The 21072-nt window shown below is 36.5% G+C and overlaps 1 protein-coding gene across 2 annotated transcripts in view; it reads left to right on the top strand.

Moving 5' to 3' along the window:
- ITGBL1 (integrin subunit beta like 1) overlaps positions 1-21072 on the top strand; it is a 374098-nt gene that overhangs the window by 132635 nt on the left and 220391 nt on the right. The window lies entirely within an intron of this gene.

Here is a 21072-nt window from a genome sequence, read left to right as displayed (position 1 = left end):
ATAATTCCAGAAGACCAGTAAATAAGCATCCTGTCTACCTCTTGACAGAGAAGTGATAGACTCGGGATAAAGAATGAAACATAAATGTTAAGACATGGCCAATGCATAATTGTTGTTGTTGTTTTTTTTTTTGCTTAACTATATTTTTATCAACATTTCGTTTTTCATTTTTTCATAGGTGGCATGATGGATTGAGTGCTGGACACTTACTAGTTATGTGACCCTGGGCAAGTCACTTAAACTTCAGTTTTCTTATCTTTAAAATGAGAATAATAATAGCATGTACTTCCCAGGGGTTGTTGTGGGGATTAAATGAAATAAAAATTGCAAAATGATTAGCACAGTGCCTGTCACATAGTATTATATCTATCTATCTATCTATCTATCTATCTATCTATCTATCTATCTATCTATCTATCTATCTATATGTATATGTGATAGGTATTATCGTTAATATCATCACCATCATCATTAAATATTGGGTATATGGGATAAGGAAAAAATAAATGCTGTTCATTAAAAAAATGAAACTTAAGAAACAAGGTGACAGATCTAAATTTGAAGTTCTAATTCTAAGTTCTATTGTCCTAACAAAGTGAAGGCATATTTTAAATGGTAGATATATTAATACATCTATCAGTGTAATACCCAGTCTTTTCTTGTGTCACTGTAATTCAGTATTTTCCAATAAAGCTAGATGTAATATATGATAACCCATTCAAATTCTAAAAATTTAGAGCTGGAATTAAATATTTATTGACATTAATAGCCAAAATTGATTTCACAGGCTGCTTTTAATGTCCTGGGTATTGGGTCATGGCATAAATAAGAGACTTAAAGTCTCTGTCTTCCCATCCTGAGCCCAATTGCTACCAGTACTTACTGAAAATTACCATATTGACAGCTATGTTATTTTCTGTGAGCATAGGTCCTATATTCCAGGAATCTTTAACCAGCAGAAGGTCTCATTTTTATCAGATTCATTAGAAGAGCAGCACATAAATCTGTGTGCTAGGAGCTTGTAAGTTACAACATGTTCTCCTGTATGAAAGGAACATTCAGGTAGCAGCAGTAATGAGATTCTGTAACAACCCTGCTAAATAAATCGCCAAGGCCAAAGACCTCCTCTTCATACAAACCAACCAAACATCTTAAATATTCGCTCACTGGGATTCTTTTAACGACTCAAGAATGATTACTCTCTTTGAGAATCTAGACCACCTAGGCTTCTAAATAAATTATAAAGCCTACACAGAGACGCAGAACATACACTAATACATAGATGAGCTAGAAAGATTTGGCTTTTTGTCCTGACTAATAAGTATTCATTGTGTCAATCACAACTGAACGTTCCGGAGACCCCAGAGTACTATCTAAGACTAATTTTCAGATGAGTTGCTCATCAAATGCATACATATATGCATGCATGTTTACATTTTAAAATAGTGATTGCTTAAAACATTTTAAAATAAAATAATAGTTTTGTAACCTCTCATCGCCAGGAAGAAAGAAACCTGTTATTTCTGCAGCTTCTTTATTTCTGCTTTGATTTAACCACATACACAGGAAACACATATAAACAGGAAAACAAAGGTTAAAAATTGGAAAAATTCAGTCACATGACCCACAGGATGAAGGAATAGACATTTTTTTTCCAGTGCCGTTTAACTCAGAAAAAGTCGTCACCACCACCAGCAACAGAAATGAAGAGTGATGATATTCCATAGGCTGAACAATTAAAGCTTTTCATAAGATGGGAAAGCAAGGCTCAACAAACTCTCACTGTTACATTAACAGGGCAGAACAGTAATTCCTAGCAGTCACTTAGCACCCTCTTCCCTCCAGTTTAACCTCAGTACTCAGAGCAGGAGGCACAATTCAATCCTCTTGTGTTCTGGTATCTAGCAATTTCCCTACTGTTATGGTCTCTGCCAACACACCTGTTCCTGCTCTTACCCAGAATCCTGCACTAATTAGCAAGCCTCAGCTCTTCTCAGAAACTTAAGGAGACAAAGGATATAGAGGAAGGGAGGTTGGGTTCTGCCTGAGGAAACCACAAGGTAGCAGAAATTCTGCTAAGAATACCTGTCCACCCTCTCCCAAGACTGCAAAATATGATACGTACCCACTCAGCCTAGTCCAAGAAATAAAGAATTGAGGAAATTAGGATAGGAAGTTTCATTGGGTCTGAAGGAAAGGACGAGAGGTTGCTAGTGCTAGGAACCCAGGTTAATGAAATGAACTACCCACCTCTGTAAACTGGTGCGATTATGTCTCTTCTTACTAGCAATGCTTGTGGGTTTTTGAAAAAAAATTTTTCAACATTTACTTTTGGTTTTGTGTATGTGTGTGGCTTCTGTTTATGTTGTGGCAGTCACTGTATATATTCTTTATGATTCTGCTTACTACATTCTGCATTAGTTTAGTTTAGTGTTACGGTGACAGAAGTATTTAGTTTCCGTAGTTCTCTATATTCGTTACATTCGACATTTCTTACAGATCAGTAATATTGTATTACATCTGTTTAGTTATTTCCCACTCAATGGGCCTCTATTTTGTTCCTAATTCTTTGCTACCATAGAAAAGGATTTTCCATAAATATTTTGGTGCATATGAAGACTTTTTTCTTATAAATGCTCACCTTAGAATACAAGCAGTCTAATGGAATCTCTGGGTCAAAGAATATGTACTTTTTTGGCATTTTACTGAACAATTCTGAATTACTTTGATAAATAGTTGTATTAATACACAGTTCTACCTTAACAATGCACTTGTCAATGTTGTTGTGTTCATCTTTCGTTGCCAAAGAAGACCATGCCATCAGAGAAATGATGACATGACTTGCACTTTGTTTTGAGTGAGAGAGGATTGTGCAATGTCACTAGCTTCACTTCTCCTCCAGAGTCATCTGAATCCAGTGAACAGATAATGTAACTATCTTCCAACCACCCATCCATTCTGACTATTTTCATATTTTGTCATATTTACCAATTTTCAGAATTTGAGGTAAAACCTTATGTTTCTTTTGAATTGCATTTCTGTTATTATAAGTGATTTGGATGATTCTTTTATGTAGTTATTAATAGTTTATAATTCTTCTTTTAATACCTGTTCACATCCTTTGAATACTTTTGGGGAATGACTTGATATGTGTGGGTTAATTTTTTATAATTTTGGATACTGAAACATTATTAGAGATATTTGATGAAAAAGTTTTTTTCTCCCATTCAACTGCTTTCCTTCTTATGCTAGGCACCTTATTTTTGTCTGTGAAAAGCCTTTGAGCTTCACATAATCAAAGTAATCTATTTTATCTTTTGTAATTTCCTCTATCTCTTGTTTGATTAAGAACATATATTCTACCCATATCTGTGAGAAATATATCATCTGCTTCTCTTCTAATTTTTCAAAATAACATGATCTTTAGTAATAAAGTTACATATCCATTTTGAATGTATTGTGATGTGTCATGTGAGATGTTAGTCTAAGCCTAACTTTTTCCAGACTGATTTCTGATTTTCTAAGTAGTTTTTATTAATGATCGGTTTTGCTATTTTTTCTTCTTCATCTTTTTCTTCCTTTCAGAAAAAAAAAAAGCCTGTTATTTAGGATGGGGAGAAATTATGAAAGTAACAGCTTACTTTATATAGCCCTTTAAGCTTTACAAATGCTTGTATAAATGTCATCTTATTATTTCCTTAAAACAACTCTGAAAGTAGATATAGTTTTAGAGCTGTTGAAATTGAGCGGGGTAGAGGTTAAGACTTGCTCAGGGTCACAGAGTTATTAAGTATCTGGGGCAGGATTAGAATTCATATGTCCCTGACTCCAGTTCAGATGGTCTATTCACTATGCCACTGAGCTGCCCACAGTGGAAATTTAGGTAAATTAAAACTAAAGATATCAGTAAAAATGTGTGTGTGTGTGTGTATGTGTGTGTGTGTCTGTGTATGAGAGAGAGAGTATATGTTATATGAATGACAAGTAACCAAAAGTCAAACATTCTGCTTCTCTTTGTACCAATTTCATTTATCCATGCACTGCCTTTCATCACTGTTTCTGATAAATTTTATATTCATTTTTTATTTCTTCTCTACAGCTTAACATCCTGCTTCTTACCATATTCTGCCTAACATGAACTCTCCAAATTTATGATCTCCTTATTGCCAAATCCAATGACATTTTCTCAATACTCATTCTCTTTTACCTTTCTGCAACCTTTGACACTGTTACCATCCTCTCCTCTTCAGTAGTGTTTTCTCTTTGGTTCCTTGGTACACCATTCTACTGGTTCTCTAAATCAGTATCTGAATACTCCTTCTTAGTTGTTTTTGTTGGATCTTCATCCAGAACACTCTCTCCAACCACAGGTGTGCTACATAGTTCTAAATTGGGGCCCTCTTCTCTTCTCCTTCTATACTACTTCACTTGGTGATCTTATAACCTTTATGGATTAAACCATCCATCTTTATGCTGACAATTCTCAAATCTACCTGTCATACCCCAACCTTTCTGCTTAACTACAATCTTTCATTTTCACCTGCCTTTCAAACATCTCCAATTAGACGTGTAATAGACATCTTAAACTCAATATATCCAAAACAGAATTCATTATCCCCCACCACCCAGCCCAACCCTGAAATCCTACCTTTCCTAGTAGAGGACAACAGCTTTTTCCCATTTCTCAATCTCACAGACTAGGAATTATCTTGTACTTGTCACTCTCTTGCCCCCTATATTTAATCTGTTGCCATGGTCTGTCAATTTCACCTATATGATATCTCTGGTATATGCCCCTTTCTCTCCTCTAACACTACCACCACCCTGGTGCCCTCTTATTACTTCATGTCTGGACTGTTACAGGAGCCTATTGGTACTTCAGCCTGTCTCAAATCTCTCTTTCTCTGATCCATCTTCCATTTAGCCACTAACGTGATTTTCCTAAAGCTCAGGTCCAACCGTGTCACCTCCCTACACCTCCCTATAGCCTCTAGGATCAAATAAAACAATCTTCTATTTAATGTTCAAAACACTTCATAACCTAGCCACCTCCTATCTTACACCTAATTGCAAGCACATGCTCTTCAAAGCAGTGATGTTGGCTTCCTTAATGCTCCACAAACAAGATACTTCGTTTTTGGCCCTGGACATTTTCTCTGCCTATCCATGTCTAGAATGTTCTGCCTCCTCATCTCCATTTACTGGCTTTCCTGGATTGTTCAAGTCCCAACTAAAATTCTGTTTTTTACTGGATGCCTTTGTCAATGTCTCTTAATTCTAGTCACTTTCCTCTGCTAATTATTTTCTAATCATCTTATATATAGCTTGTTTGTATATATTATCTCCTCCATTACATTATAAGTTCCTTGAGGGTGGGGACTATGTTTTGCTTCTTTTTGTATCACTAGAGCTTAGCACAGTGCCTGGAGCATAGTAAATGCTTAGTAAATGTTTAATAATGTATATAGCAGTATGAAAAATTCTGGAAGAGTTTAAAATTTTTGTTTTTCTATTTTTGTGGATAAGAACAATATTTATCAGCATTGTGACATGGCAGCTCATAAAAACTAACTTGAATATAGGGATACATTATTCATAAATTATATCAAATTGCTTACCATCTCAGGGACGGGAGAGGGGAAAGGAGGAAAGGAAGGAAAGAATTTGGAACTTAAAACTTTAAAAAAAGTTTAAAAATTGTTTTAACATGTACTTGGGGAAAACATTAAAATGTTATATTTTTAAAAATTGATGGTTTTCAGAATAAAGGATGTTATAGTAACAATGTGCCTTATTTTGAGCAGATCATATGTAAAGTATTATATTATTATTTAGAATGTATGTTATATATTATTACTATAGTTATATTTATGGTGGTATCATGCATAATATAATATATATTAAATATGTTAGTGTTATGTAGTATATAATATATTACGTTAGTGTTATATTATTTACCTTAAAGTGCTACATTGTTGATCTGGATTCTATTCAGAGGAGGGCTACAAGGATGGTGAGTGAAGGATTGGCTCAAGAATATGGCTGTGTTTAGCCTAAACGAAAAGATACTGATAGAGTGTTGATTGTTGCTTTGAAGGAAGTGAAGGGCTATAATGTAGAAAATGGATTAGCTTATTGGCTCAGTTTTACAGAATCAAGAAGAGTAAGTGGAAGTTGCAGAGAGGCTTAGGTAAAGAAAAACTTAGCTAACAATTAAAGACATCCAAAATTGGAATGAGTAGTCTGTCTTTCAACAAGTACCTATTAAGCACCTACTATGTTTTCAGTACTGTACTAGGTATTAGCCACAGAATGGAAAAAACAAAACAGTTCTTGACTACAAGGATCTTCCATTCTATTGCGAGTGGGAAAACAGCATACCCTGTAAAAAGGGAATACAAAATAAATACTGAGTAGTTTTGGAGTGGAAAGGAAGGCATTAATACTTGTGAGGTATCATGATAAGCTTCATGTAGGAAGTGGCACTTGGATCGAGCCATTTGGTATACAATGGGTTTGAAGTATCTATTGAACATCAAGTTGGGGATGTCTTTTTGGAAATGTTTTATTTACTTTATTTTAATTCATAGAATGAAATAAACATTTCTATAATGTAACATATTAAAAATAATTGCACATGAAACCACAAATTTATTATTTATAACTTTCTCTCCCTTTTAAATATATAATAAAGTTAACACGGAAATTTCCGGCCTACTCCTCCTCTTCTCAGAATATATCTATGGAGATGTCTTAAGGACAAAGGAGTGATTAAATCTGGGACTCATTTACATAGAGAGGATCATTTAAATTGGCCAAAAGTGTAATGGACTGCCTCAAAAATGGTGGGTGCATCCCCCTGGGGGTCTTCAAGCAGGGGCTAGACAATGACTTGTTGGGTTGTGGTGGAAATTACTTTTGTGTAGGTTGGAATAAGTGCCTTCTGAAGCCCCTTCTGACTCTCAGATTCTGTCATTCAGATTCTTTGACACATCTTGGCTCTGCTGTTTTCTCCTTCTGTACCTTTGAGCCAGTTCTCTTACCTTCTTCAGTTCTAATGTCCTAGATAACCTTTGATATCCCTTCCAATTCTAAATCTGTGATCTTCTGTGGAGGAATGGTACCCACTGTAGAAGAGGGCTAGTCTAAGCAGTAGGATGTTTCATGCAACGCGATGAAGGTAATGCATGAACCATTTCGATCTGGTTGTCTGCTCAGTGCCATTTTGTAAGCTGTAAATTTAAGAAAATTTGCAAAGATGGTGAATGAAGAATACAATGAAGTTAATTCCAACATCTACCACTCATAACTAAATACCTGAGCCCATTAATCAATATAGCATTGAGTGGGAAAAGACCAAAGGGAATTACATGGAACTAAGAATATAATATCCCCAGTGTTATTTCTCATTTTCTGAAAGAAATAGTTTGTTTTTTTCTCTAGGAGGAAAATTATCTAAACATCTTTCCATGATGAGGACAGTAGTCTCCTTGTAAAGAACAGAAGGTGTATCTGGCTGAGCCAAGCAAAGGTCCCGAAAAGTATCATTCTTATGGCTGTTTACTGATCTCATTAACAGCTCTCAGATTTATCACGCTTATCTGCTGTAAAAAATGTTCAGCTTCCCACCTTCTTCTCTTCCACTCCCACACTTGCCTCAGTGTCACCCTGTAATGAGCAAGTTACTTGGTCCTAGCATTCAATTTCGTCAGCAATCTATTTTTTTTTTTTTGCCACCATTGTAGCAGACTGAATTTGGCAAGCTGGGGGGACAGTTTTTAGCAAAGTTAGTTATGGTCCAAGCAGTAATTGCTCATGCATGTGTGGAATGGCTATGTTCCCCACAAGCTGGGTTTGACTCATTCCATCTGACACTTGCCTCTGCTGGCACAAGGACTGAAGATTACTGCAAGGTAACCACACATGAGCCAATATCTTGCCTTGACTTTCTGTGGAAATGGATGTGTGCTCCCAGATACACACTGCAGATTCTTTTATTCTCTATTTTAAATATAAACAAATGTTTTATAAGAGAAAACAACAGAAGTTATCCAACATAGAAAAAAATTATGTTCTGGTTTAGTCTGGAGTAAACAACTTGGTTTTCAACATTTAGAAAATCAGTTGCTTTATAGGTTCAAGAAATATGCAGAATAGATGTACAAAAATTAGACATTTTTAATTCGACAGTAATACTGTCCACTATGATACTATATACTATGCCATATAAGCTGACAGATGTGGAGACTGAGACAAGCATAGGTCAAGTAGCTTGCCCAGGCTCACGCAGCCAGTAAGTTTGAGGTCATATTGGAATTCAGGACTTCCTAATTTCACGTTTTTCTGTTCCAAGTCCAGTGATCTATCCATTGTTCCACCTAGATGAGAGCAAAATTTCTACTGAACGTTGAGATAAACCCAAAGATTGGGGTCTACATGATAGGGAACAATTTGGAGTATCAGATTGTACTAAAATCCAACTCCATCTCTCACCTTGGCTGTGTAATTCAGGACAAGTCATTTATCTTCTGTACCCTTGGCGTCTCTCTAAGACTATAAGTTGCCTAATGGTTGCAGACTTGTATTGTCAGAGGGAGACTCCAAGTAGAGAGCTTCTGGTAACACTGGAGTCATAATAACAGAAAAAACTCAAAGCAAATAATTTTTTTTTCATCCCCATCTGACCAATGTTTATTGAACAGCTGGCTTATCAATTTCTCTCTCTCCAGCATCTGACAATGTTGACCTTCTCTTTTTGTAACTCTCTCCTCTGGGATAGACTCTCACTAGTTAAGCCCCATATGTGTGATATTGAGTATCCTTCATGATTGTAGCAAATATGTTTGTTATGTCTTCCTATTTAGTGCCTCGGTTGACATTAATATTATTACACATTATCCAGAAACCACCTTCCAGCTTCTTGGGATTTTAATTAAAATTTCCAAATCTTTTTGCCAGTACTTTGAAACACAATGAGTTTTGCTAATATTTACAAAGTTTAGCCAATTTCACTGAAATTGTTTTTTTAAAGTCCTTCAGGATTCATCCGAGCCGTTGTTTTGTTTCAGTTTGACTGAATTAGACGTAAACTAAATATCAAGTTAATCTTAATACTTTTTCTGATGTTGGTGAAAATAAGTAAATTCTTATATAGTTTTTATGGTACAGATTGACAGTTGTACAATATTGAGTGCTGTTTTGTTCAGTGTAACTTGATTTAAAAAAGCCTTTACTGGCAGGTATAATGCCTGACTCTGCACATTCAAACACAAAGCAGTGACTGCCTTCAAGGAGCATACATACTACATCCATAAAATTTGATGGCTCTAATTTGGAATATTGGGACAGGAAGGTGATGAAGGGCCTGGAGTCAGGAAGACCTGAGTTCAAATGCAGCCTGAGATACTCACTAGCTGGGTGACCCTAGCCAAGGCACTTACCCATGTTTGCCTCTGTTTCCTCAACTGTAAAATGAGCTGAAGAAGGCAATGCCAAACTACTCCAGTATCTTTGCCAAGAAAACCCCAAACGGGGTCACACAAAGAGTTGTACATGACAAGTGAATGAATAACAATGACAAATTTGGAATAACAGAATGTCCAAGCTGGAAGAGAATTGTAGAGGATTTAATCTTTTAACTTTTACAGATGAGCAATGTAAAACCAAGAGAGATTATGGAATTTATTGAAGGGCAGATATGTATTTAGTGCCAAAGTGGAGCCCAAAAGCTTGGCCTTCTTATGACCCATACTTTTTCAGACACCTTTCTCTCTTTTCTAACAGCCAGCTGTACAACTAGATAACCTCTCTACAAGGGACTGTTTTGTTAGCTAAGGAAGGTTCTGGTCTGACTAAAGTAGGGAATCACTTGAAAGGTATTTGGAAAAATCTCCCTGAAAGGTTTAATTACTTTCATCTCAGATATCCCAGCAGTGTCATGGTTTCAAAAGCAATTGACTTATTTTTTATCCTTCCTTTTCTGTATGAGAAGAAAAATGGCATGGCCATTGTTCAGATTCAGGATCAGAGAATTCCTTTAAGATGTCAGGGTGGGTAAAATTATACCAAAGGGAGCCTGCAAACCTGTATAGTTGGATAACTTGTCTTAAAATCTCCCCTACCTATTGGTTCCATTAAAGGTTTTCTATGATTCTAGCCCAGGTGACTTTTAGGGATTTTGAGCCTGTCTTCCTTCAGTTCATATTTTTTTTCCCTTTTGTCTATTACTTATTATCTCTTCCTAGTACTGTGTTTAGTGGTTACAATGACAGCAAGTAGAGAGGGAAAGCCATTTGTTGTTCCTGTCTCCTCATTTTACAATGAGAAAACTGAGGGGCAGGGAGGTGGTACTTACTTGCCCAAGGTCATATGGCTAGCTAGTAGCAGAGCTTTGATCTGACTCACCTCCTAATGAGTTAACATTTTTGCTAAGCTGATTACATGAATTGGACTGTGGCATTTGACAATCAATTAATCCTTCAACAAGTACTTATTAAATGCTTACTGTGTGCCAGGCACTATGCGAAGCACTGGTGAAAAAGTCACTGACCTCAAATTCTTAAAATATTCTAATTTACATATGTAAGTATATCCATATATGTATGCATATGTATGTATATTCACATGTATCACGTAAAATGGATACAAGGCAATTTTGGCAGAGAGACCACTAGTAGATTTTTATCAAGAAAATGGTAATTGATCTGAATCTTGTAGGAAACCAGGCATTTGAAGAGATGGTTGTGAAGAGGGAGTATATTCTAGGCATGGAGACAGGAATGGAGATATATGTAAATGAAACTAAAAGCTGACCAGTATGGTTCATGGAGGAAAGGAATTTTAAGATTATTGGAAAGGTAAGACTAAGTTAGATACTGAAGAGAGAGAAATGCCAAAGAGGAGTTTATTTCTGGTTGTGAAGTAAATAAGAAACACTCAAAGTGTATGAAGTAGGTTGGTGACATAATCAGAATTGTGCTGTATAGAAAATACTTTGGTCAATGGTGGTAATGGATAAAGTGGGGAGAGGCTTGAGCCAAGGAGACCAGTTAGAAAGCTACTACAATAGTCGGGGTAAGAGGAGATGAGCACCAGAAGTAGGGTTGTGGTTAGGGTAAGTGGAAAGGTGGGGATATATTAAAAGATGTTACAGAGATAGCAATGGCAAAATTAAGTAAAACTTGACTAGAATTTACTTCTTTACTTCAAAACCTTGGTTTCCTTTCCTCTTTTCTTTCATGGTATTTTCTACACATGGACAGGCTTCCAAGAGTGAATAACACTAGTAAACTTGGCTTCCTTGGCACTTTTCTATTACAGCAGTAGAAGCCAAAGATAATCTTGTAAAAAGGGCTGAAAACAAATTGAATTGAGAACCACTAAAAACTTGATTCCATTGCTACAGTGGAAATATGGTTACATGTAATTGAATTTACAAATATTTTTACAGCCAGATCTGCTTATTACAAAATTACACTGAATGACAAGGATGAAGTCATTGTGTTTGACATATAGCCTGATGAATGGTATATTTGGAGACTCAGTTACTGGGTATGTGTAAGAATAAGCTCTCTTTATCTCTGTTAAGACCCAAGTAGATATTATTTTTCTAAATATATACATATAAATGTATACAGTGGAAAAATAAAACTCCAAGAGGATTATTTTTTTACCTCTTCAAGACTTAAGAGGATATGAAGCCAAAGGAATATGACTAATCCAATAGTAAAATTATCTCAGGTTGTTTATTTGAGTTCAGCATGCGTACATGCTTTCCTCAGCCAGACAAAAGCTTTATCCCTTGCTTTGATTTTATTTCCATCGTTTTTCTTATTTTAGCAGAGGTGGAGATGATCAATTATATTTTTCTATGGAGAAGGACATTGGTAAAGAATGCACCCAGCCTGACAAAGTCTTCTTCTTTTCATGTACAAACAGTTTACTTTAATTTAAAGACCAGAAACATTTTCCTCCTTGGTGCAGTAATGTATTTTGATTAGCACTTATCTTTAAGGACTGAGAGAGATTAGTGACTTTGCACACCCTCTATTCCCAAATAAAGGAGATTATGAAACTAAGTTGTTGTACTGTTTATTTAAAGAACCTCAAAAACCATTTTTCCCCAGCGTTTTTCAGGGCAGCAGACTGTTATCAGCAGAGATCAAGTCATTAGCTCACTTGGGAAGCAAGCAGTGAGGGAGGTTGGCTAAGCTTACCCCTTATGTTCTTAAAAATAAAAGACATTTTTATTTTACCCTCCACAGGGGCTTATCTTCATTTGCCTGTGAAGATGACAAATACCACTGACCACCACTGAAGCAGGAAAAAATAGCAGTTAAATCCCTCCCCTCCCAAGTCCACTCCCATCCCAATAAATTGGTTTGGCTTTGCAGACATTCAATTTTTTTCCTTGACTCATTTGGCTCAGCTTTGAAAGTCAGCAGACTTATTTTGAAGTATATGGGGTTGTTCATTTTGAGATACATGTTTCATACCTGTGGAAATTAAGTTACTAGCAAAGGAAAACTCATGCTGGAGTTTGACTTTATTAATAATGTGGGATGGTCTGGGCAGTCACCAGCAACTGAGTGATACTTGGCTTCCTCACATGAGTTATTAACATCACCTTTTACATGGATGGACATGATTGTGGCAGGGAGGCAGGCAGCAAGGATTGATTATTTAAGGATTTGTCAAGTGTTTTGAAAAAAATCAAGTGCCTCCTCCTAACCATGATTTTAATATTGTTTTGATGAACAAATGAATTTTGTATCATGTGATTTCACCATTATTTTGTATCAAAATAATTTGGTTACATTAGCACCTAATTTTGTTTTGATCTCACATCCAACTAGCATAAAATTGGGCATTCCACCTTTAATTTCACTCAGGTTTTTACTACTACTTCATGTGGAAATATATTGAAAGACATGTAATTTGTGATTTCATCAATATGGGGAACTCCCAACATGGGAATTCCTTCGATATGGCTTAAGTAGAAAAGTTCTAGGAAGTTGATAGAGGCACCTAGAGGTTAAATTACTCTTCAGTTAATGTCAATCAGCTGATTAGTGTCAAAGATGGATTTGAAATAGTGACTGTGTAGCTATGAGCCCATTGCCCTCTACATTGCAATCACTGCTGTCCAATACAGCATGATAATGGAAGAGGGGAAGCTAAGCATGTAAAGTCTGGATGAGGTTGGCAATTTGTGTTCTTGGTGTCACTGGCTGACAATGGGGTGATTATTGATGGAACCCATCATCATATTTACCTTGGTATTATTTCTCTTTGTCCCCTTATGTTTACTCTTCCTCAAACTTGTATTTAATTACTTTTCTGACCTTTGCCCTCTCCTACATTTGAAACTATTGGTAGAAAACCCGGCATTATTTAGTAGGGTCTAAAGAGGTTCCTAATTTCTAGTCTCTATGGACAGACTAAAGAGAGGAGAAAAATGTGATTATTTCATAACAAACTGAAAAGAAATCTTGATAGCCTTCCATGTTTTTTATGTTCCTAAACCAAGAACCTCTCATATGATTGTAGATTAGAGTTAGATAAGACTTTATATACCAACATTGAGCTCAATCTCTTTATTTTTATATATGAAGAAACTGAGGTACCAAAAGTTTAAGTGACTAGATGTTTGAGGTAGGATTTGATCTTCACTTTTCCTGAAGCTTTCTTTTTTTGCACATAAAACTGAAAATTTATTATGTAAAATTTTCCCCCAAAATTTATTAATTTGTTGTCAGTTTTCAGCAATGACTTCCATAAGTTTCAAATTTTCTCCCTTTTCTTCTCTGCTTCCTCCCCGAGAAAGCGTGCAATATTATATGGGCTCTACACATACATTCCTATTAAACACTGTTTCACAGTAGTCATGTTGCATAGAAGAATTAAAATGAATGGGAGAAACCATGAAAAAAACAAAACATAAAAGAAAAAATAGTCAGCTTCATTCTGTGTTCCAACTCTGTAGTTCTTTCTCTGGATGTGGAAGGCATTTTGCATCATGAGTCTTTTGGAAATGTTTTAGGTCCTTGCATTGCTGTGAAGAGCTAATTCTATCAAAAAACAGTTCTAGCACACTGTGGCTTTTACTGTGTATAATGTTCTCCTGGTTCTGCTTACTTCACTCAGCATAATTTTATATGTCTTTCCAGGTTTTTCTGAAGTCTGCCTATTCAGCATTTCTTATAATACTTCATTACATTCAAATACCACAACTTGTTCAGCCATTCCCCAATTGATAGGCATTCCTTTGATTTCCAGTCCTTGGCCACCAAAAAAAGAGCTGCTATAAATATTTTTGTATATATGGGTACTTTTCCCATTTTTATGATCTCCTTGGGATATAGCCCTAGAAGTGGTATTGCTAAGTCAAAGGGTATGTGTATTTTTATAGCCCTTTGGGCATAGTTCCAAATAGCTCACCAGTTCTGTTAGATCAGTTCACAGCTCCACCAACAATGAATTACTATTCCAACTCTCCCACATCTTCTCCAACATTTATTATTTTCTTGTTTTGCCATGTTAGTCAACCTGATAGGTATGATGTGGTACCTTAGAGTATTTGATTTGCATCTCTCTAATCAGTAGTGATTGAGAACATTTTTATATGAGTACAGATAGCTTTAATTTCTTCCTCTGAAAACTCTGTTCATATCCCTTGACCATTTATCAATAGGGCAATGACTTGTATTCTTGTAAATTTGACTCAGTTCTCTATGGAAATGAGGCCTTTATCACAGACACTAGTTGTAAAAATTCTTTCCCAGTTTTCTGCTTCCTCCCTAATGTTGGTTGCATTGATTTGCTTTGTGCAAAATTTTTTCAATTTCATGTAATCAAAGTTATTTATTTTGAATTTCATAATGTTCTCTCTCTCTCTCTCTTCTTTGATCATAAATTCCTCCATTCTCCATACATCTGACAAATAAACTATCCATTGCTCCACTGATTTGTTTATAGTATCAGCTTTATACCTACATTGTATACCTATTTGGCCTTTATTCTGGTATACGTTGTCAGGTGTTGGTCTATTCCCATTTCCCGCCAGTTCTCTCCATTCTTGTACAACAGTGAGTTCTTATCTCAGGACTTTGGGTCCTTGGGTTTATCAGACGTTGACTACTATAATTGTTGACTATTGTGTCTTCTGCACCTAACCTATTCCACTGATCTACCCCTTTATTTCTTGGCCAGTACCAAGTGGTTTTGATGATTGTTGCTTTATAATGCAACTAAAGATCTGGTATGGCTAAACCACCTTCCCTAACATTTCTTTTCATCAATTTCCTTGATATTCTGGACCTTTTTTTCTTCCACATGAATTTTGATACTATTTTTTCTACTTCTAGAAAATAACTTTTGTTAGTTTGATTGGTATGGCACTGAATAAGTAAATTAATCTAGGTAGAATTGTCATTTTTATTATATTAGCTCAGCCTACCCATGAGCTACTAATGTTTCTTTTTTCCAATTATTTAGATCAGACTTTATTTGTACAAAAAAGATATTTTCTAATTGTATTTATATAGTCCCTGGGTTTGTTTTGGCAGGTAGACTCCCAAATATTTTATATTGTCTACAACAACTTTAGATGGGATTTCTTTTTCTATCTCTTGCTGTTGGGCTTTGTTAGTTGAAGTTCTTTCCAAGTCTAGTGCCCTATCCCTTATATCAACTTGTCTTTCAGAGCATAAATTATTTTTATTTCTCTTCTTAGGTACATATATTTAAAATGGCACAAATGAACAAAAACTCCCCAAACTTCATCAACATTATGAGGTTCCCAAACATTCAGAGTTTTAAACTGCTTACACATTGAGGCACTGTCCTAAATTGTAACGATATGAAGAAAGGTGAAAATATCCCTTCTCTCAAGTAGCTTAAACTCAAATGGAGGAAATAACATGTAAAAATCTAGTCAAATAAAAGATATATACTATATTTGATATTCAAGGTCCTTCATAAGCTTGGCCCTTCCTATCATTTCATTTTTCTTATACCTTAATCCCCATCCCCACCACATATGCTGTGATGCAGTGGCACTTGATTCCTTGCTATTCCTTGAACACACCACTGCATCTTCATAGTCTGAGCATTTTTATTGACCATACCTAGAGGTCTGTTATTCTTCAGGAAGGCCTCCTGGCTTTCCTGGCTTCTTTTAATTTGCAACTAAAGTCCCACCTTCTTTGGGAAGCCTGGTCCAGTCCCCCTAATTCTAGTGATTTCCTTCTGTTGATTGATTCCACTTTATTCTGTAAATTGTTTGCTCATAGCTATTGGCATGCTGTCTCTGTGTGTGAGCTGGGAGTACCTTGAGGGCAGGCTTTCTTTCACATGTCACAAGTACTTAGCTCACTTAGGGTAAGGCAAGGCCCATTCATTGAATAGGCCTGTTTAAGAAGTAGCTAGGGCATGGCCCCTTTAATGAGGCCAAGGAAAAGAAAGATGTCAGGCTGGGTGGGAAACAGCAATAGTTACTATTGATAATCACTCTGAAGCTATGAAGGTCTGGAAGAACCCTTAGGCAGGGGCCCATTGGAGTCCCACTGTCAGAGTGCAGTAGGTTTAATGTTTTGGGAGACGACAGGACAGGAAGTACAGGAAGAAGAAAAGGAAGGGAAGGGAAGGGAAGGGAAGGGAGGAGGGGAGGGGAGGGAGCCAGTAAAACCCAAGTCAACTGGGCATCTTTTGGCCATCCAAATCTACTTTCCTTTGGAGAGAAGGAAGGGGAGGGGGGAGGCAGACAGGAGAGGAGAAGTTGAGTTACCCAGCTAGTTGGGGCCCCATTCAGCCAGCTGCATACACTCACAGGATTGTGTTCGTCCATCTCTAGTCATCCTGATGAATATCTGGTCACTGGATTCAGATGGCTCTGGAGGAGAAGTGAGGCTGGTGACCTGCACAGCCCTCCCTCACTCAGAACAAAGTCAAGTGCAAGTCATGTCATCATTTCTCTGATGGCATGGTCTTCTGCTGCAACGAGGGATGAACACAAAGCACTTAGCACCATGTCTTGTACATACTAGACTTTTAATGAATGTTTTTTGATAACTTGAGTAGGGAAAAGGTAATATGAATAGGGAATGTCCTAGTAACCAAGAAGACCAAGAAAGGCCTCCAGCAGAAGGTGGGATTCAAATAAAAACTTGAAAATGGAGAAACTAAGAGGAGGAGGTGAGAGGGCAGAATATTCTAGACAGGGGGAAGATACAAGGCAGAGGCATGGAGGTGAGAGATAAAAGGTCATGTTACATGAACTACAAGTATACAAGTGTTGCTGGGGCATAGAATGTGTTGTCATTAAAATATAATAGAATTGTAAAGCTAAAAATGAGCAAGTTTATGAAGAGCTTTAAACGCCAATCAGAAGACATTATATTTAATCTTGGAAGTCATTGGGAGCCACTGAAATTCATTGAGTAGGCATTGACAGTCAGACCTCTGCTTAAAAAAAATTTTTTTGGCAGTAGAATGGAGAAATGATTAGAGTGGGGAGGGATTTGAGGCAGAGATACCAGTTAGGAAGCTAGTATAATAGTATAGACAAAATCTTTTAAAAATGAAAATATATGGAAACAGAATAGAAAACTAATACTTTGAGATAACACAAGTGTGTATATGTTGAATGTGTACAATATAAATTTAACAAGTCTTATGAAAACTTTTTTTGTCTTCAAATATCTTAGTTACAAAGGGAAAAAAATCCCAATTGTAATGCAAGATCACAGTTGAAATTGACCAAGACAAGATCCAGAAATGCTTTTCCTCAAAGCTGAGTAGTCATAATCCTTTACTCACTAAATATGAAGACCCCCTTGATTGTGATGACTGAAGTAACCCTCCTGTTTCACCTCTGGTTGCTCCTGGTTATTATACCAAAGAAATATTGGATTTAAATGTCCTGAAAGCATTAACACAGCATCTAAGTTGCTAATTTACAACCAAGAGGAGTTTAGGCACTCTAAGAATTTGGCTTAACATTTTAATAAATAGATTGGATGGTTGAGTAGAGAGAGCACTTATGTTTGTTGATGATACCAGGTTGGCTGGGATTGCTTGTACTCTGGAGGGCAGGACTGGAATTGAAAATGATATAAACAACTTGGAGGAGTAGTTGGCCTGGAATGAGATGAATTTCAATAAGGGCATGTGAAATACTTTCTATTTAGGACAAGATAATTAATTCCACAAATGCTGTACAATTAGGAACTGGCTACGTGGAATATGGCATATGGAAGAACATTGCTGAGAGACAGAGTGGAACACATACTCATGCTGTGTCTGTCTGTGGCCAGACTAATGGACTGTGACAGATCTTAACCATTTATCTTGGCTGATCAATCTGGATCACTCTATGATAGATTTGACTATGGTGCATGTGACTGCCCAGATTGCCAAACAGGAAATAACTTTGTTGGGCCATGGTCTGTTTATTTTAAATATATGGACAGACATCTTTGTGAAGTCATGAAAGGGAATTGGCTTTGGAGAGAAAAATCAACCCTCATGTTATATAGTCAATCAAATCTTTGATTACTCACTGTTTACAAAGCCCTAGGAAGGAAGCAATGCTTTTTTCCCTTCTTTTTTGCACTAATGAGACATCGGTTGTTCTATGACTTCAGTTTGATTCAATAGACATTTGTTACACACCAGAATAAGCTGATCACTTGAAATTTTATCTCCATGTAGATTGACTCAGGTTTTCATAGTCAACACTTTTTCAACTCACCTTTATTTGCCTCTGTCCTCTGATTGGAGGGTGGAGCAATAAACCCCTCCCAAAACCTTTTATAGAGGGCTCAAAACATTCCAGGTAAATTCATTTTCCATAAGCAGTTCTGCTGTGACTTCATGGAACCATGAAACACTATACCCCCATATAGATTACCACCTGATATCCTGCCTTTCAGCTTCCTTTTGTGTTTTGTCTTTCTCTGTTAGATTGTCAGGTCCTTGAGGGTGGGGACTAGGTCTTTTTCTTATTTATATCCCCAACCATAGAATCTGGCACACAATATGAGCTTAATAAATGTTGTGTTTTTTTAATTGAATCTGCTGTATGCAAGACTGTACTAGATGTGGGGGAATATATAACTATCTTAGAGAGAATTTTCAGAAAATGATTGCTTTCCCTTCCTGCCATGCAAATCCTATTCCTTCATTCATCCCCCAAGGCTCACCTGAAAATCCCACTGCCTCAAGAAAACCTTCCTTGAATACCCTAGTGGTCCTGTCGTCTCTCCTCTCAAAAATCTATTATAGAAATTACATTTTCTATAATTCCCATCCTGGTTGGGTATGATTTTGTGTAGTATGCAACAAATCATTCTACATGATGTCTACAAATAATAGACTCTGTCTCTGTCCATCTCTCTCAACTAAAGATTAGCTCTCTCCACAACATTATGATGTCTCTCTCCTCTAATCCATTATGAAACTGGTAAATAAGAGAGATGGAGATAAATATAAGAAAGAGAGTGGGAGGAAAGGGGAGAAAAAGGGGAGGAAGGGGGAGAGGGAGGGAGGGAGAGAGGGAGGGGCAGAGAGAGAGAGAGAGAGAGAGAGAGAGAGAGAGAGAGAGAGAGAGAGAGAACATATGATGCAGTGGAAAAAGTGCTGAACTTGAGTGAGCACAATGTCTACACAAAACACATAATAGACTCTCTATTTCTGTCTCCATCTCTCTCATGGAAAGAATGTTGAACTTGGAGTCATAAGAATTTGATTCCTACCTGCTACTACCTGTGTAACCTTGCGCAAGACATTTAGTCTTCTTGGCTCTCTTTTCTGATCTGTAAAAATGAAGAGATCAGACTAAATGAAGTCAAAAGTCACTTCCATCTCTCCATCTTTTATCCTGTGATTCTACGAAATAGCTGTTGCTAATGACAATAATCTAGTGTTTCATGTTTTTGTCATGTCTTCCCAATTGAATTATTACTTCCTTGAAGATAAGAGACAGAGGCAGGTAGGTGGTACAGTGGATGCCTCTTTGCCTCAGTTTCCTTAAATGTAAAGTGGGGATAATAGCACCTATCTCCTAGGGTTATTGAGATCAAGAGAAATAGTATTTGTTAATAGAACAGCACCTGACATATAGTAGTCACTTAAAAGTTTTTTCCTTCCTTTCTTCCTTATCGTTCTGAATCCTTATGGTGCCCAGATTAGTTGGACATGGATTTTCCTAGTACTCAGCTTGTACTTGTTTGTTAATTGGTTAATGAGAAATAAAACTTCAGCCAAGCAATCATTCAAATGATAGCCACAGTTGTAAGAAAGGTCACTTATTGAACATTCCCTAGGAAAAGAATCATGAATTTATGATCATGCCTTTGAAAAGAATGGAGAATACCTTTAATAAATCAATGGATTCTTTAGATCCATTAACAAAGACACTTATTGTTTTCTTAAAGCTTTAAAAGGGGGCTCTTTCATCTTAAGGATTTTAGTGTTATCTGTAATATGTCAATACTTTATGGTCTCTGTTGGTGCAAGAAGTATCCATACTCTAATCAGAAGACTGATTTTCAATCTTTCTATAACATAATAGATGGTTTTCAACAGATTCTGTGGCCAAAAAGGAAAAAAAAATCACTCACTCCCACATATTCCCAGGGATACATCTAGTGATGAACTACTCCAAACTTCGCTAGGGTGTTCTCAAGAACACTAATGTGCAGTGGCCCCCTGAACTCCAACTTAAAGCTTTTCTAGCATGGTGGATTCTCTCCAACTTAAAGCTTTTCTAGCATGGTGGATTCTATCAGAACTCATCCTGCCCTCACAATCTTTAAGAATACAGAGACACCTCTATGCTTTAATGAAGCATCAGAGTAAGACTTTAGTAGGGGGAAAATTCTTTCAACTAATTAAATGACAACTGAAAGTCAATCTATCAACAAGCATTCATTAAGCACCAACTATATTTCAGGGACTTAGCATGGTTCAGGGTGATTGAAAGGAATTCCACATTAAGAAAAGTATCTGGCTATAAGTCTGTTGTTTTTTCTAATGTTGAGAATTAATGCTAACTATTATCTATATTTAACA

Source organism: Notamacropus eugenii, chromosome 6 (assembly GCF_028372415.1).
Source record: "Notamacropus eugenii isolate mMacEug1 chromosome 6, mMacEug1.pri_v2, whole genome shotgun sequence".
NCBI classification, from domain to species: domain Eukaryota; kingdom Metazoa; phylum Chordata; class Mammalia; order Diprotodontia; family Macropodidae; genus Notamacropus; species Notamacropus eugenii.
This window is presented reverse-complemented; position numbering and strand designations above follow the sequence as displayed.